General features: G+C 30.3%; 1 protein-coding gene across 9 annotated transcripts in view; it reads right to left on the reverse strand.

Annotated features, from left to right (window-relative positions):
- The window catches only part of LOC121116534 (kin of IRRE-like protein 3), a 308,756-nt gene extending 301,018 nt beyond the window's left edge, over positions 1-7,738 (reverse strand). For 4 of the 9 annotated variants that reach the window (XM_071887596.1, XM_071887592.1, XM_071887594.1 and 1 more), the window contains exon 1: positions 7,553-7,737. The gene's annotated coding sequence lies outside the window, so the exon portion shown is untranslated. Of the gene's footprint in view, positions 1-7,552 lie in introns of all 9 variants that reach the window. The other 5 variants (XM_040710793.2, XM_071887595.1, XM_071887597.1 and 2 more) reach the window with 2 other exon arrangements.
- Positions 7,739-20,239: the final 12,501 nt, after the last annotated feature.

Below are 20,239 nucleotides of genomic sequence, written 5' to 3' on the forward strand. Positions count from 1 at the left end.
GAAGGGATTGCAGGTCCGTCTTTATTCGCAATAATTTAATAATTCGTCGAGAGTCACCTCCGCTATTCTTGGTGAAGGGAAGACACCTCTAAAGTGTGCCGCTAAGATAAGAGTCTGGAGGTTACTTATCACTTTCGACGCCAACCATAGTCCCTTGTTGGTTCCTTCAAAGCCGTATATAAGCTTGTCTGAATAAGGGGTTCTTCCTATTTTCTCTCCTACACCTTTTCCAACATTCTATATTATGCCCTGCAAAGTCCCACAGTCCCGGAATATGTGAGAGATTGTCTTCACTTGATTGCAATCCACAAAGTGGGCTCGAGCGTCATTAAATGTCTCCCAGTAAAGAAGAACCCACCCCGACGATATCTGATATTTCAGTTACATTTCTGTTGGATTGAGGATTGGATCCCAAATTGTCTTTAGATATTGATCTACTTTTTCCATCTTGACTCCTACCCCAACAAACTTATTACTGAAATCATCCTTTGCCAAGTTGAATCTCATCTTTCTATTGGGATGTTATATGGTATCCCTTTCCTCTTAATTGGGTTGAGTGGGTATTCTCCAAGTTAATTTTGAACCATAATTATCAGGGGGTGAGTAGTCTCAGTTTTTAACTCATCGTCTATCGTTCTCAAGACTTAGGGATATCTTAATATTTTCAGGTATTTTATTTTGAGAAGCTCATTCCCATGGATCAAGGCCACCCTTCCTGCCTTGAGCCATCTTTGAGTATGCTTTGAATCTCTCTCCATGGTGAGCATTTAATTTATTTCTCCCCCAAATGCATTATTCTTTGCCACAAAAATATAAGTGAGGTACCCCTCTTTTGCCATGATAGCAACAAGATCCTCCATTGTGTCCCAATATCGATCATACCAAGGCCGCCTAGGCACTTTGGAGTAAATAGTCTTGTCGATTCCGCTGTTTTTGGTAAACAAATAAGTTCCCTCCCTTTCCGCCTCCATATTTGACTCTGTTTTTCGTTAGAAGCCGTGTATCTCAGAATATGTTTCACGATTGAAATGACTATCATGTTCCAACATTTAATTCGCTTTAAAATGGCAAGTCCATCTTTTCTTATTTTTTGAATTAAGCAATCTGTATCTTCATTGACTCTTTTAATATTTTCAGCACCCGTATCTCTAAATGAGATTAAATTTCCCACCACGATGGCTGTCTCCGCTAGTTTGAACGATTTTAAGGTATGAGGTATTGTGGACATATTTGTAATCAAATGAGATTGACTCATATTTATTTTCAGACCTGACTTCTTTTAAAAATTGCCAAGTATATTGTGAAACTTTAAAGTATTCTCAGTGATGTTTTTTCCACTTACTATTACAGAGCAATCATCTGCAAAGAAAATATTAGTCACCTTTTTTCTTCCAACTTTCATCCCTTCAAAACACGTATTCATTGCATTCTGGAGCTGCACAACACATGTAAGAAACAAAAGACAACTTAACAGATCTTCTGTTCGTCATCCACGTTATAATCTTATTCTAGGGGTGTTTTCGATATCAATAATTGAATCAGCATATTTTAATAGTTTGTTCACAGCGGAGCAGAACACAGCAGGAAAGTTGCTCATAGCACATTCTTCAATGATGAAGTTGTGCTCGATCGAACCTAAAGCTTTCTCAAAATCGAGACATATCAGAGTATATCTTATTATTCTACTATTAATTCAATAAATATTTCATACTTAGAATTACTCATAAGTGAAATAAATAGATAATTATTAAGTTACTAAAACCACATATATATATGTATATATAATATCCTATGATCATGGATGACTCTTCTTTTCTCTTTTCAAATAACAAGAGTTCTCTTTCTTTTCTTCTCATCGGCTGACAACTTAAAATGCTCAAAATCAGAGTATCATATTTCTTCAAAAACGGATATTCCTTAATAAATGAAGATCCAAAAACTTTTAGTCGGATTGGTTTATTTGCCAATGAGTCATTATCCTCAGGGTATCTGTTTTCAAGGGCAATATGCATGTGTTGTTGCTTTTTCACTTATGTTCTGGATATAAGTAATACATGGGTTCATTACTAGTTTTTATAACTAAAAAGTTTTGTAAACAATTATATTAAATGATATAATCTTACTTCAAAGGAATGTGTATATACCCAGTAAGAGTAGATAGCACAGGTTAAACAATTTTCAATGGAGCTATGAAATTCAAATAATACTTTTGAAAAAGATAGAGGTACACCTGAGATCCTTGAACATAGAAAAAAAATATATAATTATATAATGTAAGTTAACGGATCAATCAACTTTTTAAACTTCAATTGGACATTACAACCATAGAATTCTTTTTAATTATATGTAGAATGAAAAAATAGAATTCTTTAGTGTCTTAATTTTTCATTCTAAATAAATAATTTACTCATCCAATTAAATTTGACACTTAGAATTCAAAACATTAATTAGAAACGCATTAATAAGTGCGTAATTTGAATCCTAGATTATTAAGTAACTTTATTTTCCTACACTTTTGAGTCCTAGCTAGATATAATTAGGAAAGATACCTTTTAATGTGACATTATTAACCTTTTCCAATTGATGGTTCAAATGATTGTTATTGTTTTCTTCTACTTTTTTATAGTATTGTACCGTATGAAAACTCAACATTTACAATGGAGTGACGTAGCCCAACGGACAACACACTCGGAAGATTTTATTCTCTTAACACATTGTGTGTTCGATACTCGCTCCCTCATAGATAAGTAATTATACATTATGTTTATGGACTTCAAAGATGACTACTAGATCATATAATGCAATTTCATACTATGTTTTCTCATACCTAATCAGTGTAACTCCATCTGACCAATTAAAGTAACATTTAATATAAATATGACCACTCACACCATTCAAAACTTTTAGGTTGTAAGCTCCCCCATTTTAAAAATTGCGAAGCTACAAAGTATCAATGAAATATTAGCTTTCAGCAAACCTTTCATAATATTAATTAAGATAAAATGGCATTATAATTTAGACACAAGACTCAAAATGACAATTTCTACTCAATTTTGAATTTTTGATTTTGATTCATACTCTTACTGAATTCCTAAAGTAATTGGAATGTCCAGGAAAATTGTGTTTATTCCATTACAGATAAGATAAAAATAATTTGGGGATAAAGTTTTCAAAAGATTTTACTTAAATATGATAAAAATTCAAAAGATCCCTAGAACCCCAGTTAATTGGTGACCCTATCATCTGTATCAGTGGTATATAAATATATGAAAAAATATGTAAATTGAATACATTTTGGTTATTAAATTATTTGGTTTAATCTTTAAAAATCTTAGAAACCCTTTAAAGCAGTCTCAAAAGTGTCATTAACATTATGATCTTTTTTATGGGAACAATACATTCTTATAAATGACAACTGGCTGGAGGTTAATTTTTTAACAACTTAATTTCAATTTTATTCAAAATATCATAACTACTAGAATAATTTTCATTATTGTTGATAATTAGCAAGCTATATTAATGATTTGAGCAAGACTCATGAGTAATGTATTACTCTAGTGAGTAATTTATACTTTTATTTTGCATATAATATTAAATAAAGAACTCCAGACGACAGATTAAAAAAAATAATTTATGAATGTTTCATTTAGATTGAAAAAGTCATGCTTATATTTAGTTGTTACTTAATTAATTTATCACCTGAAATAGGTTAATGTAAAAAAAAGAGAAACAATGATGGTTACAAAATAATCTATGAATTCTTGGCTAAAAATATATATTTTTGGAAAAAAGTGAAAGTAGGCATCCTGAAAAGGGTACTAACTTAAAAAAATTTTCTTTTAAATTAAGAAAAGACAAATTTTCAAACAATTGACAACAATAAATATGATTAATTTCAATTTGAGAGAAAATTAATTCATATTTTGACAACATGCTTTGATTTTGTACAAAAAAAATGGGCCTGACACTTCATTGAATTTGCTAATCCTTTTTATTCTTCCTTCTGGCCGAATGTTGAGAAGAAAATCAGGACTTTATTCATTTGTTTTTGCTTAACCTAGAATGGAAAAAGTTGTGCCTCACACATAGGCTAGAGCTATAAGCAGAAAATAATTGTTGTCAATCTAAACTTAATAAAATAAAACCTTAATTAATTATTATAAGATAATATAATTGTGTCATATGTCAAAAATAACTAAGTTTGCATGAATAGAGGGCAATTGTTCTTTTGGACAGCTTATACATTATCCGACACAAGAATTTGTTTCTTCCAGACGGTCGGACATGTGAAAATGCAAAGTCAATAAAAAAACATGTAAAAAATGTCATGTAAGTGATGTTGTTGTCATCGATCGAATTTTAACCAGACTACATCCGATGTGGTTTGTATTTTTCCACAAGTAAAATTACTAACCTAGTACAATCTGATGGTGATATAATTGAACAGTTGAAATGTTAAAAGATAGTTTTGTAAATAACTTTATTGTTCTAACATATATTATCAAAATATAAACGTCATTCAAGAATAATGTGTAAAATATTTTTTTTTTAGTTTCACCCTCGATGTACTGTTTGTTCACGTGGTTAATGTATGCGAAATAAATATACAAAAAACGCACATAACTAAAATGAAACCAAATTGATTATTTTTTTGCAAGTCTATAATATAAATGAATTTTTTGAATATGCGAACATATACACAAAAGTATATTTCAAAACTTCAATTTCTAAGATCTACGTAAATAAAATTTTATTTGTAGATATTTACTATTTTTAAGTAAACAAATCAAAACAAATGGTTCAGGGACTATGCTCGAAACTTTAAATCCAAAAGATGAAACGAAAGATATTATTCTATAATATATGTTTATTTAATTTAATCACTTTTTTTTACTTTGTAATCAGCCATATGAAGCTTACATATATAAGTAAATACTTTTTTTAGTAATCTATAAAGAAAATTCTTCAGAAAAATGAAGGCTTAGATAAAAAAAATGTTAAAAAAATAATTTAGTGAATTTGGTTTTTTTTTTACTAAAAATATATGTAGACAAAATACTTGTTTATTTTTTTTGAAAATTTGTGTACTTTGGAGAAGGTAAAATTATCAATTTAATGCCTTATCCAAAAAATAATAATTGTATTAAACTGGTAGTGTTTATAAAACTCTGACTATAAGCATTTTAGTAATGAAATACTGGTTCAAAAACAAACATGTACAAATTATGCAGGGAAATGTTTTTTATAATATGTTGGCCGTCAACAAAAAAGAATCTGAAAACCTATTTTTTTTTTTAAATGTAATGTGGATTTTTTTTTGTAATTTTGTAAAATAATCGTCAATTTCTATAAACAATTTCCTAATTTTATCCCTTTTGAGGTGCTGGAAATTACACTTGAAAGTAGCCCAAATTGATTTTCACATTAGAATATTAATAAATTAATATATTTTATATAAATAACATATTGGTGTCAATATAAGACTTTTAGAATAAATAAAGGATATAAAATATGGTTAACATTCTTTGGTATCTTAGCTAATCTCACAAATTTGAAAACAAAGCCTATTTTTGACTAAAAGATGCACATAAAATATTGGGCTGTGTTTATTTATAATGTAAAATAATATATTGGATTTTTTCTCTTTCTTAATTTTCTTCAATATCTGTTTTTTGTTGACTCATTAAATATATATTTTGTAGATACCGAATGGTCCATTGAAATCAGAACACTTACTAATTCATGAGTGTTGAGTGATTGAAATTAATTCATATTTTGATATATTAAACTTAAAGCATAAACAATTAGTCATAAAACCAAACAGACTTTAGCTTACGTATAAGTCGAGAAAATTACACTTGAGCGTGATAGACAAATTTCCACTTGCTTACTCTAAGCAATTGGGAGTCTCTAAGACCACCGTCTACGCAATAAGCAAGTCGGAAATGTTGAAGAGGAAGAATACCTCTGTCAAAAAGGCAAAACTGAACCAGGAAGTGTTAAAGAAAACAATCAAGGCCAATCCCCAGAAGTTAATGAGTGCCCATACAAGAGATCTTGGGGTTTCATAACAGACTGTCAAGAAATTTATCAAAAAAGTCGTTCGAAAGAGCCTTTTCAGGGCGAAGAAGTCACTTTTGACACCAGCAATGAAAGAAACTTTGTTGCAAAACTATTTTAATAATGATTGAATTAGTATTAGGAGATCTTTGAAACTCATTTTTGACATTTTTGCCCCCAACTCTATACAGTCCTGATGCAACCCACCTCGACTACACACTAATGGTACATGGTACAGAGAAATGCCTACTGTGTCCTAGACCACAGTTGATCAGTACTATTTCACATGACAGATGACTAAATCTGCAGCTGATACAAGGATTGCAGCATCGCCTAGACGCCATCATTGCTATTAAGGGCAGCTACATTAATGATTAAGAGATCACAGGCACACATCTGTTCTTTATTAATTTTGTTTAAATTCTATTTCTAATTAATCAATTGTCATTTTGAAGTTTCACTTAAATGTATTTAGATTTTAATGGAACATTTGGTTGTAATTGAACATTCCGTTGTATGTAAGTACCTTAAATAATATGATTTGTATTTTAAGTATTTATAGGCACTGAACAGAAAAATTATTTTTTATAGAGATCAAGGGATGTTCCTCGATTGATGTAGATGCCGATGACAATCATTAGACAATAAAGTATGGGAGAAAGAAGAATCAAATACATAATCAATACTATCAATTAACAAATTAGTACGGTATTAGAAAACAATATGTGGCCTGTCAACAAAAAAGAAAACAAGAATGATTCTTTCCAAAAATGAGTTTGTAAAATATAAATATTTTTTGACGAATTATCTTCAATGTTTATCAAAAAATTATAATGATTAAACCTTTAAAGACCCCAGCAAATTGCACTTAACATTTGAAAGGCAATATGGGTAAAGAATTAAGTATTATTCATCAAATGAAGGTCTCAAACTTTACTTGTGGGTATCTCATTGCATTCCAGACATTTCAATGAAAAGCTACTAATCGAACAAAGTATAATATATAAATATATGGTGTAAAAAAATAAATTAAACATTTCTAATTTTTCTTGATTTTTGATCAAGATTATTTTTATGTGAACAACGCACATATAAACCTTTTTTTAACATTCAACAAATTATCTTTTGACACTATATTAAAAAGCAGCGACATTATTTGATTATAATCAACTTCTATACAATTTAATTAATTTAAGAGGAGAATTGAGTTCTATTGTTTTATCGCTCTGCAATCCAATATAAGTTTACAAAAAATAGAGATTAAAGTTTTTTGTTCTTTTAAAATTGAAATAAAACTATATTAACAAGAAATAATCATTATATTTTACATATAAATCTAAAAAAAATTGTTAAATATTTCATTAATTTTTAAATCCTATTAACTGGAATACCTAAAAAAATATATTTTTTTATAAGGATTTGAAATTATTTTTAATCTTTTATTCATTTTAATTATATAATATGTAACTATATTTGTTTGATTGCAACTTACTTTTAAAGAAAAGGCATGAATCTATATCTAAGGGAAGGAAAGGCAGGCACACTTCTCCTTTTATTAAGTAATATAAAAATACTAATCACGAATCAATATTAACACAATATACATATGTTTAATTATGAACCTTCAAATCTTTTTCTCAATTCGAAAAGAATGATATGGAATCCAAAGGCTTACTAAAAGGGGGAAACGTTTTTCTTTTCTTTCGAAAGGTCTTTCATTCCCTCCGAATAGTCTTTTTGGATGCGTGCTATTTGAAGGCGCGCGCTTTTTATGTATTATAACGCAACCTCCATCATTGTGTATGTACATACCATAGACGTTCTCTAAAAGAAACAATGAAGTTAAGTTTAATATAAGTTTTTTATATCATACATTTTATTACATTTATGTAACTTTGTACTGAATAATGTATTTATAATTGTAAAATTAAATTTTGCTAAATTTAGCAGTCATTTAAAAATTGGAATTTTTTTAACGTTCTGATTACCTAATTTACAATAAACTCCAGGTCCTTTTTTGGAAGTACGTCTCTTCTTTCATAAGGTTGAGTGAGAGTCAAATTGTTGGAACTCAAATATTTACATTACAAAATAGTCCTTGATAACTCCATCCTTTTATTATTTATAATGAATTTTTTCAATTTTTATAAAATAATGTATATGAGAAGTTTAATTCAACAGTCTGAATTTCTCAATGTTCTAATTTATATGTTAAACCAACCGTTAGTGAACATAGATATTGTTCACTCCGAAACTTATAAAAAATTCTTTATATTCTTTTGTTTCTATATTTTATTGTCAATAATTTTTAGTTTGCTTCTGAAACAAAAAATAGATTTAATATAATTATTTATTTATCTTGATAATATTTGTATATTTAACAAATTTAATAGAGGTTTAGTTAATTTAATTGACTGTTTGGTTAAAAGTCGTTTTTTCTATTAATATATTGGTTTCTTCTACTTCTTCTTTTAAGTTATTTTATTTGGTTAGATGGAGTTACACGGATTAAGTATAACTAAAGATTATAGCATTACATTTAATCCATCTGACCTACGAATTGTCTTTGAAGTCAATTTGTATAGAGTATATTTCCTTCCTTAGAAATGGCCAGGGCAAGAACCTGTGCATTTTCACTATGAGACCCAAAGGCGGTTATCACATCTATCGTAGTATATATAATAGTACAGGGTGGTCCTGATAAATTAGAAAAAATCTTAAAAGACTTATAACAAACGAACAAAATTGGATATAACCATAATTTTTTTAAATTATTTGAATGTCATAATTTATGAAACTTAAATATTGATAATGAGATTCACCTTTCTTCAATAATCTTGGCCACACGGCACTGGTAGCTTTGGCAGGTACGGGTGGTCTTTTGTGGATCCATTTTTGTCCTTGTCTTTAGCAACATGTGACTGAGGTTATGTAGAGAGACGGATCTCATTACCATTAATTGAATATTGTAATATATAGCTTTCAAATAATGATAAAAAATATGCGTTTTCTCTATTTGTTCGTTCGTTATAAACCTTTAAAGATTTTTCCGATTTATCTGGACCAAATATGAATTTTTGACATGGCCCCTTTTTTCGGAATTGGAATTCTGTAGAATGAATTTTTCTTTCCTTAAGAGATCTAATTATTAATTGATTTCGGAGTAGTGAAATTCCTCTCTTAAATACATTCAATTAAAATTAAAATCTGATTTAACATTCTTATGTGCTTATAAACGACCAAAAGTATACAGAGTATTAATTTTAGGTCCTTCTTGGACTCAAAGTAGAATTGGTGATCGACATCCAGATAATTATTGTCAATGCCCTTTTTATTTGGTTTGTCCCCTCCCTCCTTTTCTCAGCTGATTTTAGCTGATCTACTCAAGAAAAAAATTCAAATTTGACAGGGTTACCATGTTAATTTTCGTTTTCAAATTTTTTTAACATGCCCATTATAAACACGAGTTTGATCAATAATAATAAGCACTTTTTTCTTTAAATATAAATTAGATTCTTTGTCTTCTCTTGTCATCTACTGAGAACAGGTACACCTCCAATCACAGTATCATGTTTCGTCAAACATAAGTTGTTTTGTATCCATTAAATATACCAATGATTATATGGAAGGCACTAAATTGAATATTTACGATTATATTTAATGTTTTTTACGTGAAGTTATATATTTTTTTTATTGAAAATATTTTATTATAGAACCTAGCGTAAGGAGACTAACAGAGTGTAGTAATAAGTTAGAGTGAGACGTAAAAATAAATTTATTTTAGTTACAAGTGAAAAAGTAAATACACATTTGGGATTGAGTTTTTGAGGTATAAACACCTTATAAAACATCAGGAGCTACAGGTTCAACCACTAACGGGCAAGTTTAGACTGCACTTACTGTAATCTGTTAATAGTGATCTGAAAGTTGATTTGTAGCATTTGAACTTACTTTTGTTTTGTTGTGAAGAATTCTTTATTGTCACACAGGTCCAACAAATTAATCAAATCAGATTAATTTTGTTATATGTATCAAATTAAAAAATCCTCTCCTTGGGACCGGCCTTTGGAATTTTTCCTCAAAATATCGATGGTTAATTAAGCCATATAAGATGAAATATGTATCAAGATTATTGCAAATATCTTGCAAAAAATATTATTTTTTTCATTATAATACAATATGATAGGAACATATGATATTGTTACTTGGTTAGATAATGTATTTTATTATGTAACAGAATATTTAAAAAAAAAGGAATACTAGGGGTCGATTATACTTCTTTTTAGGACTTGGTCCATCAAACTATACCATAGTGACGTCATTAGGGGCGCCCACATTACTTTTTTCGGGGGGGAGCCGTTGAGATTTCATTAAATGTTTTTTTTATTTATACAAATTTTGACTAATGCATTTTTTAATAGACTAATTTTTTTCATATTAGATAAATTAAAGAATTTATTTTTACCAAAATTATTTCAATTCAAATTATTTAGTGAACACGAAAATTTGAATTGGGCCAACTATTAAAATTCTTCAAAAATACTCTGGGGGAAATGTTCCCTTGGTCTCTTCAGTTCTTGCACCGCTTGTTCCGCTAACAATCGTTTTTATTTTTTTGTACTTTTTGACATTTTTTCTATGGAAATTATAAGACAACTATGTTTTTAAGAACATTTTAAATGAAATTAGAAGGCGGTCTGTAGGAAATTTGTGTAGAGTAAGGGCTAGAACTTAAATTCAAGAACTTTTCTTTATAAGACACAATTATGGACACTTATGAATTGGAGTGTCTTTTGGCAGCATTATATAAATTCGTCATCAATTAGACACATTTTTTTATAACACAGTGGAAATGATGAAAGTAGTGTTTTGAATAGCTATTTTATTACGTACAGTTTAAAATACGTCAGTACTCCGTTACCACTAAATTACCAATATACCTAGCAACACTAAACAAAAGAGGTAATCTAAGGAATGTGCATGAATAGAAGTAAGTTTATGTATATAATTTTAGCAACGTTGTAAATGTATATACAATAAAGGTTAAAGTTACTCCATGAATAAAAAATAAAAAACCCTTATATATTTTTTACAGATTCATCTGTGTTGTGTTAAAATTTGGCAAGTCTATGTCAAATAAGCTTTTGTTTTATTCAGGCTAAAAGACAAAGAGTTGCAACTATCCCTAGTCTATCTTACTTAGTCTCACCTTACACAACAATTACACATAATAACAACATTTTTTTATAAGCCATCATTTAACTTTTTTTTTTTAAATGACAATTTTAGCTTTGACATATATTTTTCCTCAAGAAAATAATTACTATGTCACTATAAATCTTTTTTTATATATATATTGAATGTATAGTATGAAGGGGAAGAGCTTTCTTCAAAGAAAAGTATAATAAAAAACGTTTTCTATGGTGAAAAATCTTAAAACGTATGACTACATATGAAAAAATATTTTAGATAAAGACAATTTGCATAATTTTTCTTGACTTCCGACCTTTTTATAGAAAAATATATACGGATATGCTTTCCTGATATTAATATTATTATAATGTACTATAATTTCTCTGTTTGTGATTCACTTCGCTAAATATTGATTTTGTCACCTTCTACCAATTTTTAATTTGGATAGTAAGGCATATCTTGAGGTATTGAGGACTCTTTCAAAAAGACTATTGTTTTTTGGGATATTTTTCAGTCAGTTTTGATTACCGACTCTTATTGACAATGTGCAGGATTTTTCGTAATTGGATGTTACGTATAAGCCAAGATATCATTACTTAAACTATCTCCTTAAAAACTATTTAAAATATGCTTTTTCTTTGTAATAAAAATACCCTCAACATGGTAATCAGGGAAGGCCAGTAAAGTAATATTTAAATATTAATTATAAAAGTTAAGGTTTGGAATTGAGCAAACTATAATTAATGGATTTTTGAGGTATATAAAGAAAATATCAAAAGTTAAATCCGATGTTGGTTTTAGGGTGAGTTTAAGGCTAATACAAAATGTACAACTTGTTTTTATTGTAATGTTCTTTTCATTGGTGAGATGGAGTTGTAATGATTTAATATTAGTAATTCATAATCGTATTACAATTACTTCAATTCACCTAGGAATAATCTTTAGAGTCGATGTCCTTTAATTATATCTCCCAGTCTAAGAATGACAGAGACGCACTTGTATATATTATGTTCAAGAAAATAAATTTTTCTGAGTGCGTTCTCCATTGAGCAAGACCGTCAGCTAGAGGGAATGAAGGCCACTCATAAAAAACAGTAATTTTACTTATTATTAATTTATTGTGTCAGGACGAATAATAGGGTAAAATTGTTATTTTGTCAGGTTTATCTTCTTTAAAAGAATCATATTAGCAAATTATGGAGATGAGAAAAAAATTTAATTTTGGAAATTTTTCAGTTAATAGCTACGGACTTTTGAAATTTATTTTCTAAAAATTTAATTTTTCATTTAAAAAAAAATAATATTTTTTGTAAATAGCAATAGATGTTTTAATTTTTTTTCTAAACACCAAGGCTCCATACAAAAATAAATATAACAATACAATCCTGCGGACGGCCCCGTTGAGCAACGTTGTTTCATAACTTTTTTTAAATTATTTTCGTGGGACTTCCATGCTTTTTATTCCTTATTATAGAGCCTAAGATTTATCAAAATTCTTTTTATTCCTATGAAATTTACAATTTATTGCCAAAACTTTTTTGTTTTCTCCCAAAACATTCAATTCGATTATATTCATTTTTGCATTTATCTCGATAATGGCTTCTGTAGGTTTAATTCGTATATTTAGCATTTTTTTTCGAGATTTAGGGGAATTAAATTAAACATTTTAATTATAAAATGTTTTCTCTTTTCATTTTTTTAAATTCTTTTTTTTTCAATGTAACGACTGAGGGCTACCACGACATATAACAAATCATAAATTTGTTGGTATTATTTTGAATAATTCATACAACCTCATCATAAACTAATAGTTACTCATTTGATTCCCAAAGTTCAAATAAAGTATTAACAATTTCATAGAATTTTTTCACAACATTAAAAATTGAGTGTTTTTACTATAAGAAAAAATAAATTATTTATGTAAAAACCAGAAATTAATGTTGTTAAGATAATTAAACATTTTAATTGAGATATATACGAATACATAATGAACAGAAAAGATTATAAAAAATTTAAATGACTACTTGATGATAATTGGTTAAATGTTCCACATGAATTTAAATACTATTAATTTCTGAAGTTTCTTTTTTAACTAGTTTACTAATTTAATAATAAAAACTAACGGAAAAATTATTAAAAAAAAGAAATTTCTGGCTTAATTTAGATATCATTTAACTCAATGCCTTGCATAAAAGATGGGCCCTTTTTATGATCATTTTTTTAATAAAATAAAAATGTTACAGTTTGTAGGATTATCCTTTTTTACATTAATGCATGGGACCGAAGATAAGTGCCCCAATGCTTCCCTAAAACTGGCACAGATAAGTAATGGTGTTTTATATTGAATTTTTCTTTTAAGTTTTGGATTCTTCTTAGGTAATGTTATATACAACGCAGAAATATGTACGAAGGGTGGGGCCTAGGGCAAGTTAATACACTGATAATATGCTGCAATTAATTTGCCTTACAATGCATAATTACATCCTCCTATGGTTCTTTTTTTCATTATTTACAAAAGTAATTTAAAAGTAAGAATAAAAAAGTATTTTTTGTGATAGAAAATGATTGTTCTTTTTGCATAATTAGATATGAATATTCCGGAAGGAGGCAGAGAGTGGATAATTTGATTTATTTCCTTTGGACTCTGTTGTTATTTATTTTTGGTTGTAAATTGTTGTACTAATTATTGTAGAAGGATAAGATAATGACAAGTTAATTGACCTATGTGCAAAGTACACATAATTAGTATTATATACCTGACATAACATATGTTTATATGTTCATCCTACTATTCATCATTATGACTAACACAAACTAATCATAATTATTTAATTATTCTGAGTTAGATTTTCTATGTAGTTTTCTTAATTGTTATTATATCTATGACTGGAGCTTTAAATTGTAAGCATTTTCCTCTGATGAAGTCGCAGTCGTTGTGGTTACATATTTTTTCTATGAGTTGCAAGAGCTACAGAAAGGTTCAAAAAGAAAAACAGACTTTACATACAATTTCATATAACTAGCAATGGTACCTGGTATTGCTCAGAGTAATTAGTCGTAGACTAAAAAAAAATATTTGCTTAATAATACAGAATACAACTCCTTCTCCGTTTTTAACGAGAACACTCACACGTCAATACTCATGTATGTTATCCAACACTGGCGTTCAAGAAGTAAACTTTATCATTTCATATGACTTGTTCTTTCCTCAAGAATGAAAGCATAATAATAAGAATTTGAGGGGAAAAAATAATATTTCGGGATGACTGATGAGTACAAAAATTCAATTTAATATACCAACGTTTATTTTTATTCAAATCTTAGTATATGCTATAAACATTAGAAGCAAATAACAAAATCAAACAGGAAAAGGGTAATATCGTAATATGGAATGAATCCTTACCAAATTAAGACAACGACTGAGATCGATTTTTTCCCACTCTTCTTGACAGAATCTCCAAAGGTAAGGATATTTATTTGATGTCTTTTCCACACTGTTTTTTTCTATTTAACCCATAGATTCTCAATAGGGTTAAGGTCAGGATTTTGGGCTAGTCAGTCTATGACCCTAACCTTTTGCCTATTGAGCCATTCTTGAACTTTTTTGGATATGTGCTTTGGGTCACTGTCTTGCTGGAACTAACAATCTTTTTCGAGCTTAAGCCTCTTTGCTGATTGATGCAGATACATTTCAAGAATCTCGAACTAGTCTTCCTTTTTTATGGTGCCACAAATTTTTTGAAGTTTTCAAATTCCATTGGCAGTAAAACAACCCAAAAATATTATGCTTCCAACACCATGTTTGATAGTTGGGATTGTGTTTTTGTGTTCGAAGGCTTGTCCCTTCTGTCTTCCAAATTGCCGATGCTGGTTGTGACCAAACAACTCCATCTTTGTCTCATATAATCGTAGGACAGTGCGCCAGAAGTTGAGTTCATTATCTTTGCGGTCATTGGCATAACTCAGCTTTGTACTTATATGCAAATTGAGTCTTTCATTGCATACAACCTCGGAACCTATTGCTGTGCTAACCCTTTATAAGGTTGATCGTCCAACTAAAGTTCCTATTGATTTCAACCACTTGTTGAATAGATTAGAGAGTTGTTGTTTGATTCTTGGCAACCTTTCATACTTCATATCTCACTTGTGAAATGCTCAGTTAAGACTTCCGTCCATGTCAGGGAAGATTCTTGACATGGTCAGTTCTTTTGAATTTGATGATGATGCATTGGATAGAGAATTTCGGGATGGAAAACTTTATGAAAGTGCCGTTGTATCTATCACTTTGGTTATGGCAATTGACTTAAAGCTGGAGGAGGTACTCACAGTTCTGCTTAGCCTTGGTCATATTGAGTGTTGAATAAGACTGAAGAAAGAAATTGGTTCATCTTACTTTTATACCTCTGAAGATGGTTCAAAGAAATTTTAGATCTTTTGAGTATTTATATAAGTCTTTTAATCTTTTCAGACGTTACCATGACAAAAAAAGAATAAAGAAGTATTTGTTAATTTTCCCCTTTCGAGGTGTACGAATACTTTTAAAACAATCAAAAATTGTTTTCGAGACATAAAAAAGTAGTATATATAAGAAGTTGTAATTTTTTGTCAATGAATAGTGATTATTATGAAAAACATCACAAGAAAGAAAATTTAAAACAATTGTTAAAGATTCCAAATATACCTATATCAAAGATTGAAAGGGTACGAATACTTTTGGGCTCAACTGTAAATGAACTATATACATTTATGCTTTAAATATGTTCTACAATATTTCATTTATACAACTACATTGCTATTTCTTAGCTAAAAATATGTTTATCTTATGCATAATAAAGAAGTATATACAGGGCACCCAATTACTGCTTTCATATATTCAGACAGTCGTACAAAGAGATGAACTATGTTTTATTAATATGGATGATGTCGCACACACTTTTTACACCCATTGTGAAGATATATTATAATGAAAATCCTTTTATTATAAATCATTTATAATTCCTTAGTAAACTATGAAATATTTATATTCATTAACTGTGGTCTGTCTTTTCAATATGATTATCTTAGAACACGACATTATCCCCATCGAACTACAAAGTTTAAACTTTTTATCGTTAAGTTAAGACCTTTGTGTATAGTATCTTGTACTTGATAAAAAATTTTATTATAGTGTTTCTTTTAATTTTGTTTTTAAATATTTGTTTGATTTTAGCTGCACACGCTCCTTGCTACACTGTTATTCTTTAGATCAACTAGTTAGAGAGTTCTAAAATATTAAGCGACCACTCAAAAATGTTTGGTCGACGAATAAACAAACTTGTATACATTTTATGGAAGATAATTAATTAAAAAAAATGATTATCAAATAATAGTATATTTTTTAAATACGGGGATGAGGCAGGTAAATTAGGATATTTTTATAACAGGGCTCGAGAAGAACTGGGTCTTTAACTCCTCCTAAAAAAGTAGTACATTGGGTTCAAATCATGAGAGTATAGGGCCAAGTCTGCGGGCACCAAAAGTCGAGGATTTTCTTGGGCTTGTGAGCAGTGGCTGAGTCTGCTGGAAGGTGAATCCCTTGGCTCCAATTTTTGCTTTGATCCACGTTATGACTTTGTCCTTCAGCACCTCGCAGTACTTGTCAGCGCTGACTCACTCTTTTTGGTTGAAGAAGATTAGCGACATCTCCTTCCTGTTGGACCTGATGACCTCAACCTCATGACCAGGACCGGAAACTTGGTTTTCTAGACCATAGGGACCTTCTCCTCCTTGTCAGCTAAGAATCTGCCCTTTTGGCTGTTGTATGCCATGTTTACAGTACACTTTTTCGCTTCGCTGAAGAAAGTTACATGACGACGCTTATCCTTGAGGGGGCTCAATAATTTGTGGCTCCTGGTCAACAGGACTTCCTTTATCTTCTATGTCAAGATGTAATTCTTTGAGTGCTTGTAGGAGGTCACCTTCAAGTCTTTCTTTACCGCCCTCTGGAGTCTCCACGTGCTGACTCTTATATGTCTTATTGGAATTCTGATCGGACTGAATCCCTAGTTTCTGATTGTTGTAGATCCTGTAGACCATCGACTTGGGGTACAATAACGTCTTGGCAATTGCGGGAGGCCTATGTCTGCACTATCATTTCGACAACTGCCAACCTTTTCCCTTGTTCCACGTTTGTTTGTTTACCTATTTGAACGAAACTTTTTGTGTTTTAACTAGACACCCAGCCTGCACATTCTGTAGTGAGAAAATATAAATGTCGGCACAGAATTTAATAGGGTGAATCCTTTCGTAAGGATGCTTCAAGTAAAAATAATAGAAAATTACAAGTTTTGACGTCAGGAAATGATTGGGTAGAGGTAACCGATCCAAATCTTCCCAGGGCTTTTAAGGTAGAGGCCATCATCATTAAAGTACAGGTTATAATAGACTCCTGCTGATGCAACAAGAAACCCAACCAACGAATTTGGAGGGTGTAATAGAGAAAGAACTCGACTTTTTAAGTAATTTTTCCGACGATGGTCGTTAATTTGTACTTTTGGGTATTAGAATGGAAGAAAAAAAAGAAAAGAAAAGCTGTTATGTTATTGTCGTTTTTCTAATTATTGTTTTTGCATTATCTCATATCAGTTATGTGTAAGGAGTGTTTTATATTCAGTTAGAATGGGGTTTTTTTTTTTTTCTCAGAATTTTAAATAAAAGACTGCTTATTTTGCTATAAAAAAAACAAAAACTTAGACACCCAACCTCACATTTCTTGTAAAAAAAAATTAAAATTTAATTTTTCTGTTGTAATGCTGTAAAAAAAGTGTCTTAATTTACCCTGAAGCTTATATGTCATAAAAACTCAATTGGATTAAGCATGTAAAAAGTAAGAATTTTCTGACGTATAGATTAATACTGAAAAAAATTGATTTTGAGTTAGTATTTAAAATTAAATGTCGTATGGAATTCAAGTATGTATACACCCATAAGGATGCGCAGGCGTAGACGAGGTAGTTTCTTTTTATGCTGATCATTGTCTCCTTATGGAAGCAATAAGAGAGCCCTTGATGCTATGAGATGTTCGATTTGTATTAGACTAAACTTAGCCACAGACAAAATAATAAATGATTAAAAATCGGACTGTGGGAGAGGAGGCTCATTTTTACTGGTCAACTTTTTGAAGGGAAAGTAAACAAGTAAGCTGATCTCATCCAATACACTATTCCAATTGCCAATATTTTCATGTCCATTTCAGGTTCATTTTTTAACATACAAAAAGTAATTAGAATTAATAACTCTAAACGTACACTACTGATAGAGTTAAACATAAAATACTATTTAGTTTGAATGACTGGGTAGAAGCAAAAGTTGCGCGTACCTAGCCATTATTTTAAATAATTAATTATAGAATTGAAAGTATATAGGTAATTTTAATTCAATTAATTTCATCCTTCTATACATATGTAGGTTAAAGTTTTGAATTGAAATAATTTTAATGCACTTTAATTTCAATTGAATATTTTTTATGCAAACCAAGATGTTAATATTGCTTTAATATGCATCCACAGAAAACTTGATTTAACTTTTGAGAGCAAGTATCAGATAGCCTTTTAATTAATGGAATTGAATAGGAAATTTTACCTAAAACATACATAAGATAAGTTTTTTTTAAAGATATTTATGTATGATATCAAACAATCTAACGGAATGGTATTGTAGTATTCCTGTTATAATTCCTGGCAACATTTAGCATGTATTGTTTGTATAAAATTACATAATTTGATACATGTGTGGGTTGAAGTATCCGGACAATATTTCATTTAAGGTTAAGTAGGAGTTAATGGCCTTTTAGAAAAACATACAGGAAGGGGGGATCAAATTGTCGCCTACTTTAAGCCTTGATAACTTGAAGACGACATTATCAAATAAAACACCGGTTACCAAATAGGAAAGCTATTCTCGTCAGCTGACGATACGTAGTTCAGTTAGCATCATACCGTCATCATATGAGGAGATAAAGAGTTATAAGTGGAACGAAGAGCTTTCGAGGTCCGCCGTAGTCATGGCATTGGTTAATAATGGAGGTGAAATCTCCAATTCAACGATTGCTTCAACCTTAGGAATGAATTTACGGACTGTTCAGCGTATCCGTAAGAAGCTAGAGGACACCTGGGATGTTGCTGCCACCATAAAGAGGGCACCCAAGGAGGAGGGCGCCGACAGGAAGGTCAGGGACACCGACTTTGTCGACAAGGTGAAGAAGATGGTTGAGAATGACCCTACCAGGGTCATTTAAGGCCATGGCGAGGGATCTGGGCTGCTATGAGAAAACAATAAGGGACTGTGTATCTGAGGATTTAAGTTGCAGGAGCTACAAGATGCAGGTGGGCCAGATCTAGACCCTGGGTGTGGCAACAGGACTCAGCATCCTGCCATGTGTCCAAAATCTCCATGCAGTGGTTAACCGAGAACTGCTATGCTGTCGTAACCAAGGATTTGTGGCCTCCTAACTCTCCCGACCTTAATCCTTTGGCCAATTTTGTCTGGGCTATGTCGAGAGACATACCAAATGACATCTCCATAGCAACAAGGCCTGCCTGATGGACTCCCTAAAGGAGGTATTTGGCAACATGAACAATGAGATGGTCAGAAGAGCCTTCAGCCGGTTCAGAGGCCGTATTGAGGCCGTTATTGATGCCAACGGTGATTATATCGCATGAATGGCTACTCTATACCTATATGCTCGTCATAGTTTTGATTTTCAATAAAAAAGTAAAAAAATGAATATTTTGTGTTGTTTTTTGTAGAAAAATATTTTGGCGACAATTTGATCCCCGCTCCTGTATATATCATATGAAATTTAAATTGAGCCTGTTATATCGTTCAATATGATCATCCTCAACATTGATCACCAACAGTAAACTATGGAGACATTTTATTTTATCTCTCTTGTTGGAAAGGCCATGTTCCTTTTCATGCTTACCTTCCTCCTTAGCTCTACCCACAA

The sequence above is a fragment of the Lepeophtheirus salmonis genome, chromosome 4 (assembly GCF_016086655.4).
Source record: "Lepeophtheirus salmonis chromosome 4, UVic_Lsal_1.4, whole genome shotgun sequence".
NCBI lineage: Eukaryota > Metazoa > Arthropoda > Copepoda > Siphonostomatoida > Caligidae > Lepeophtheirus > Lepeophtheirus salmonis.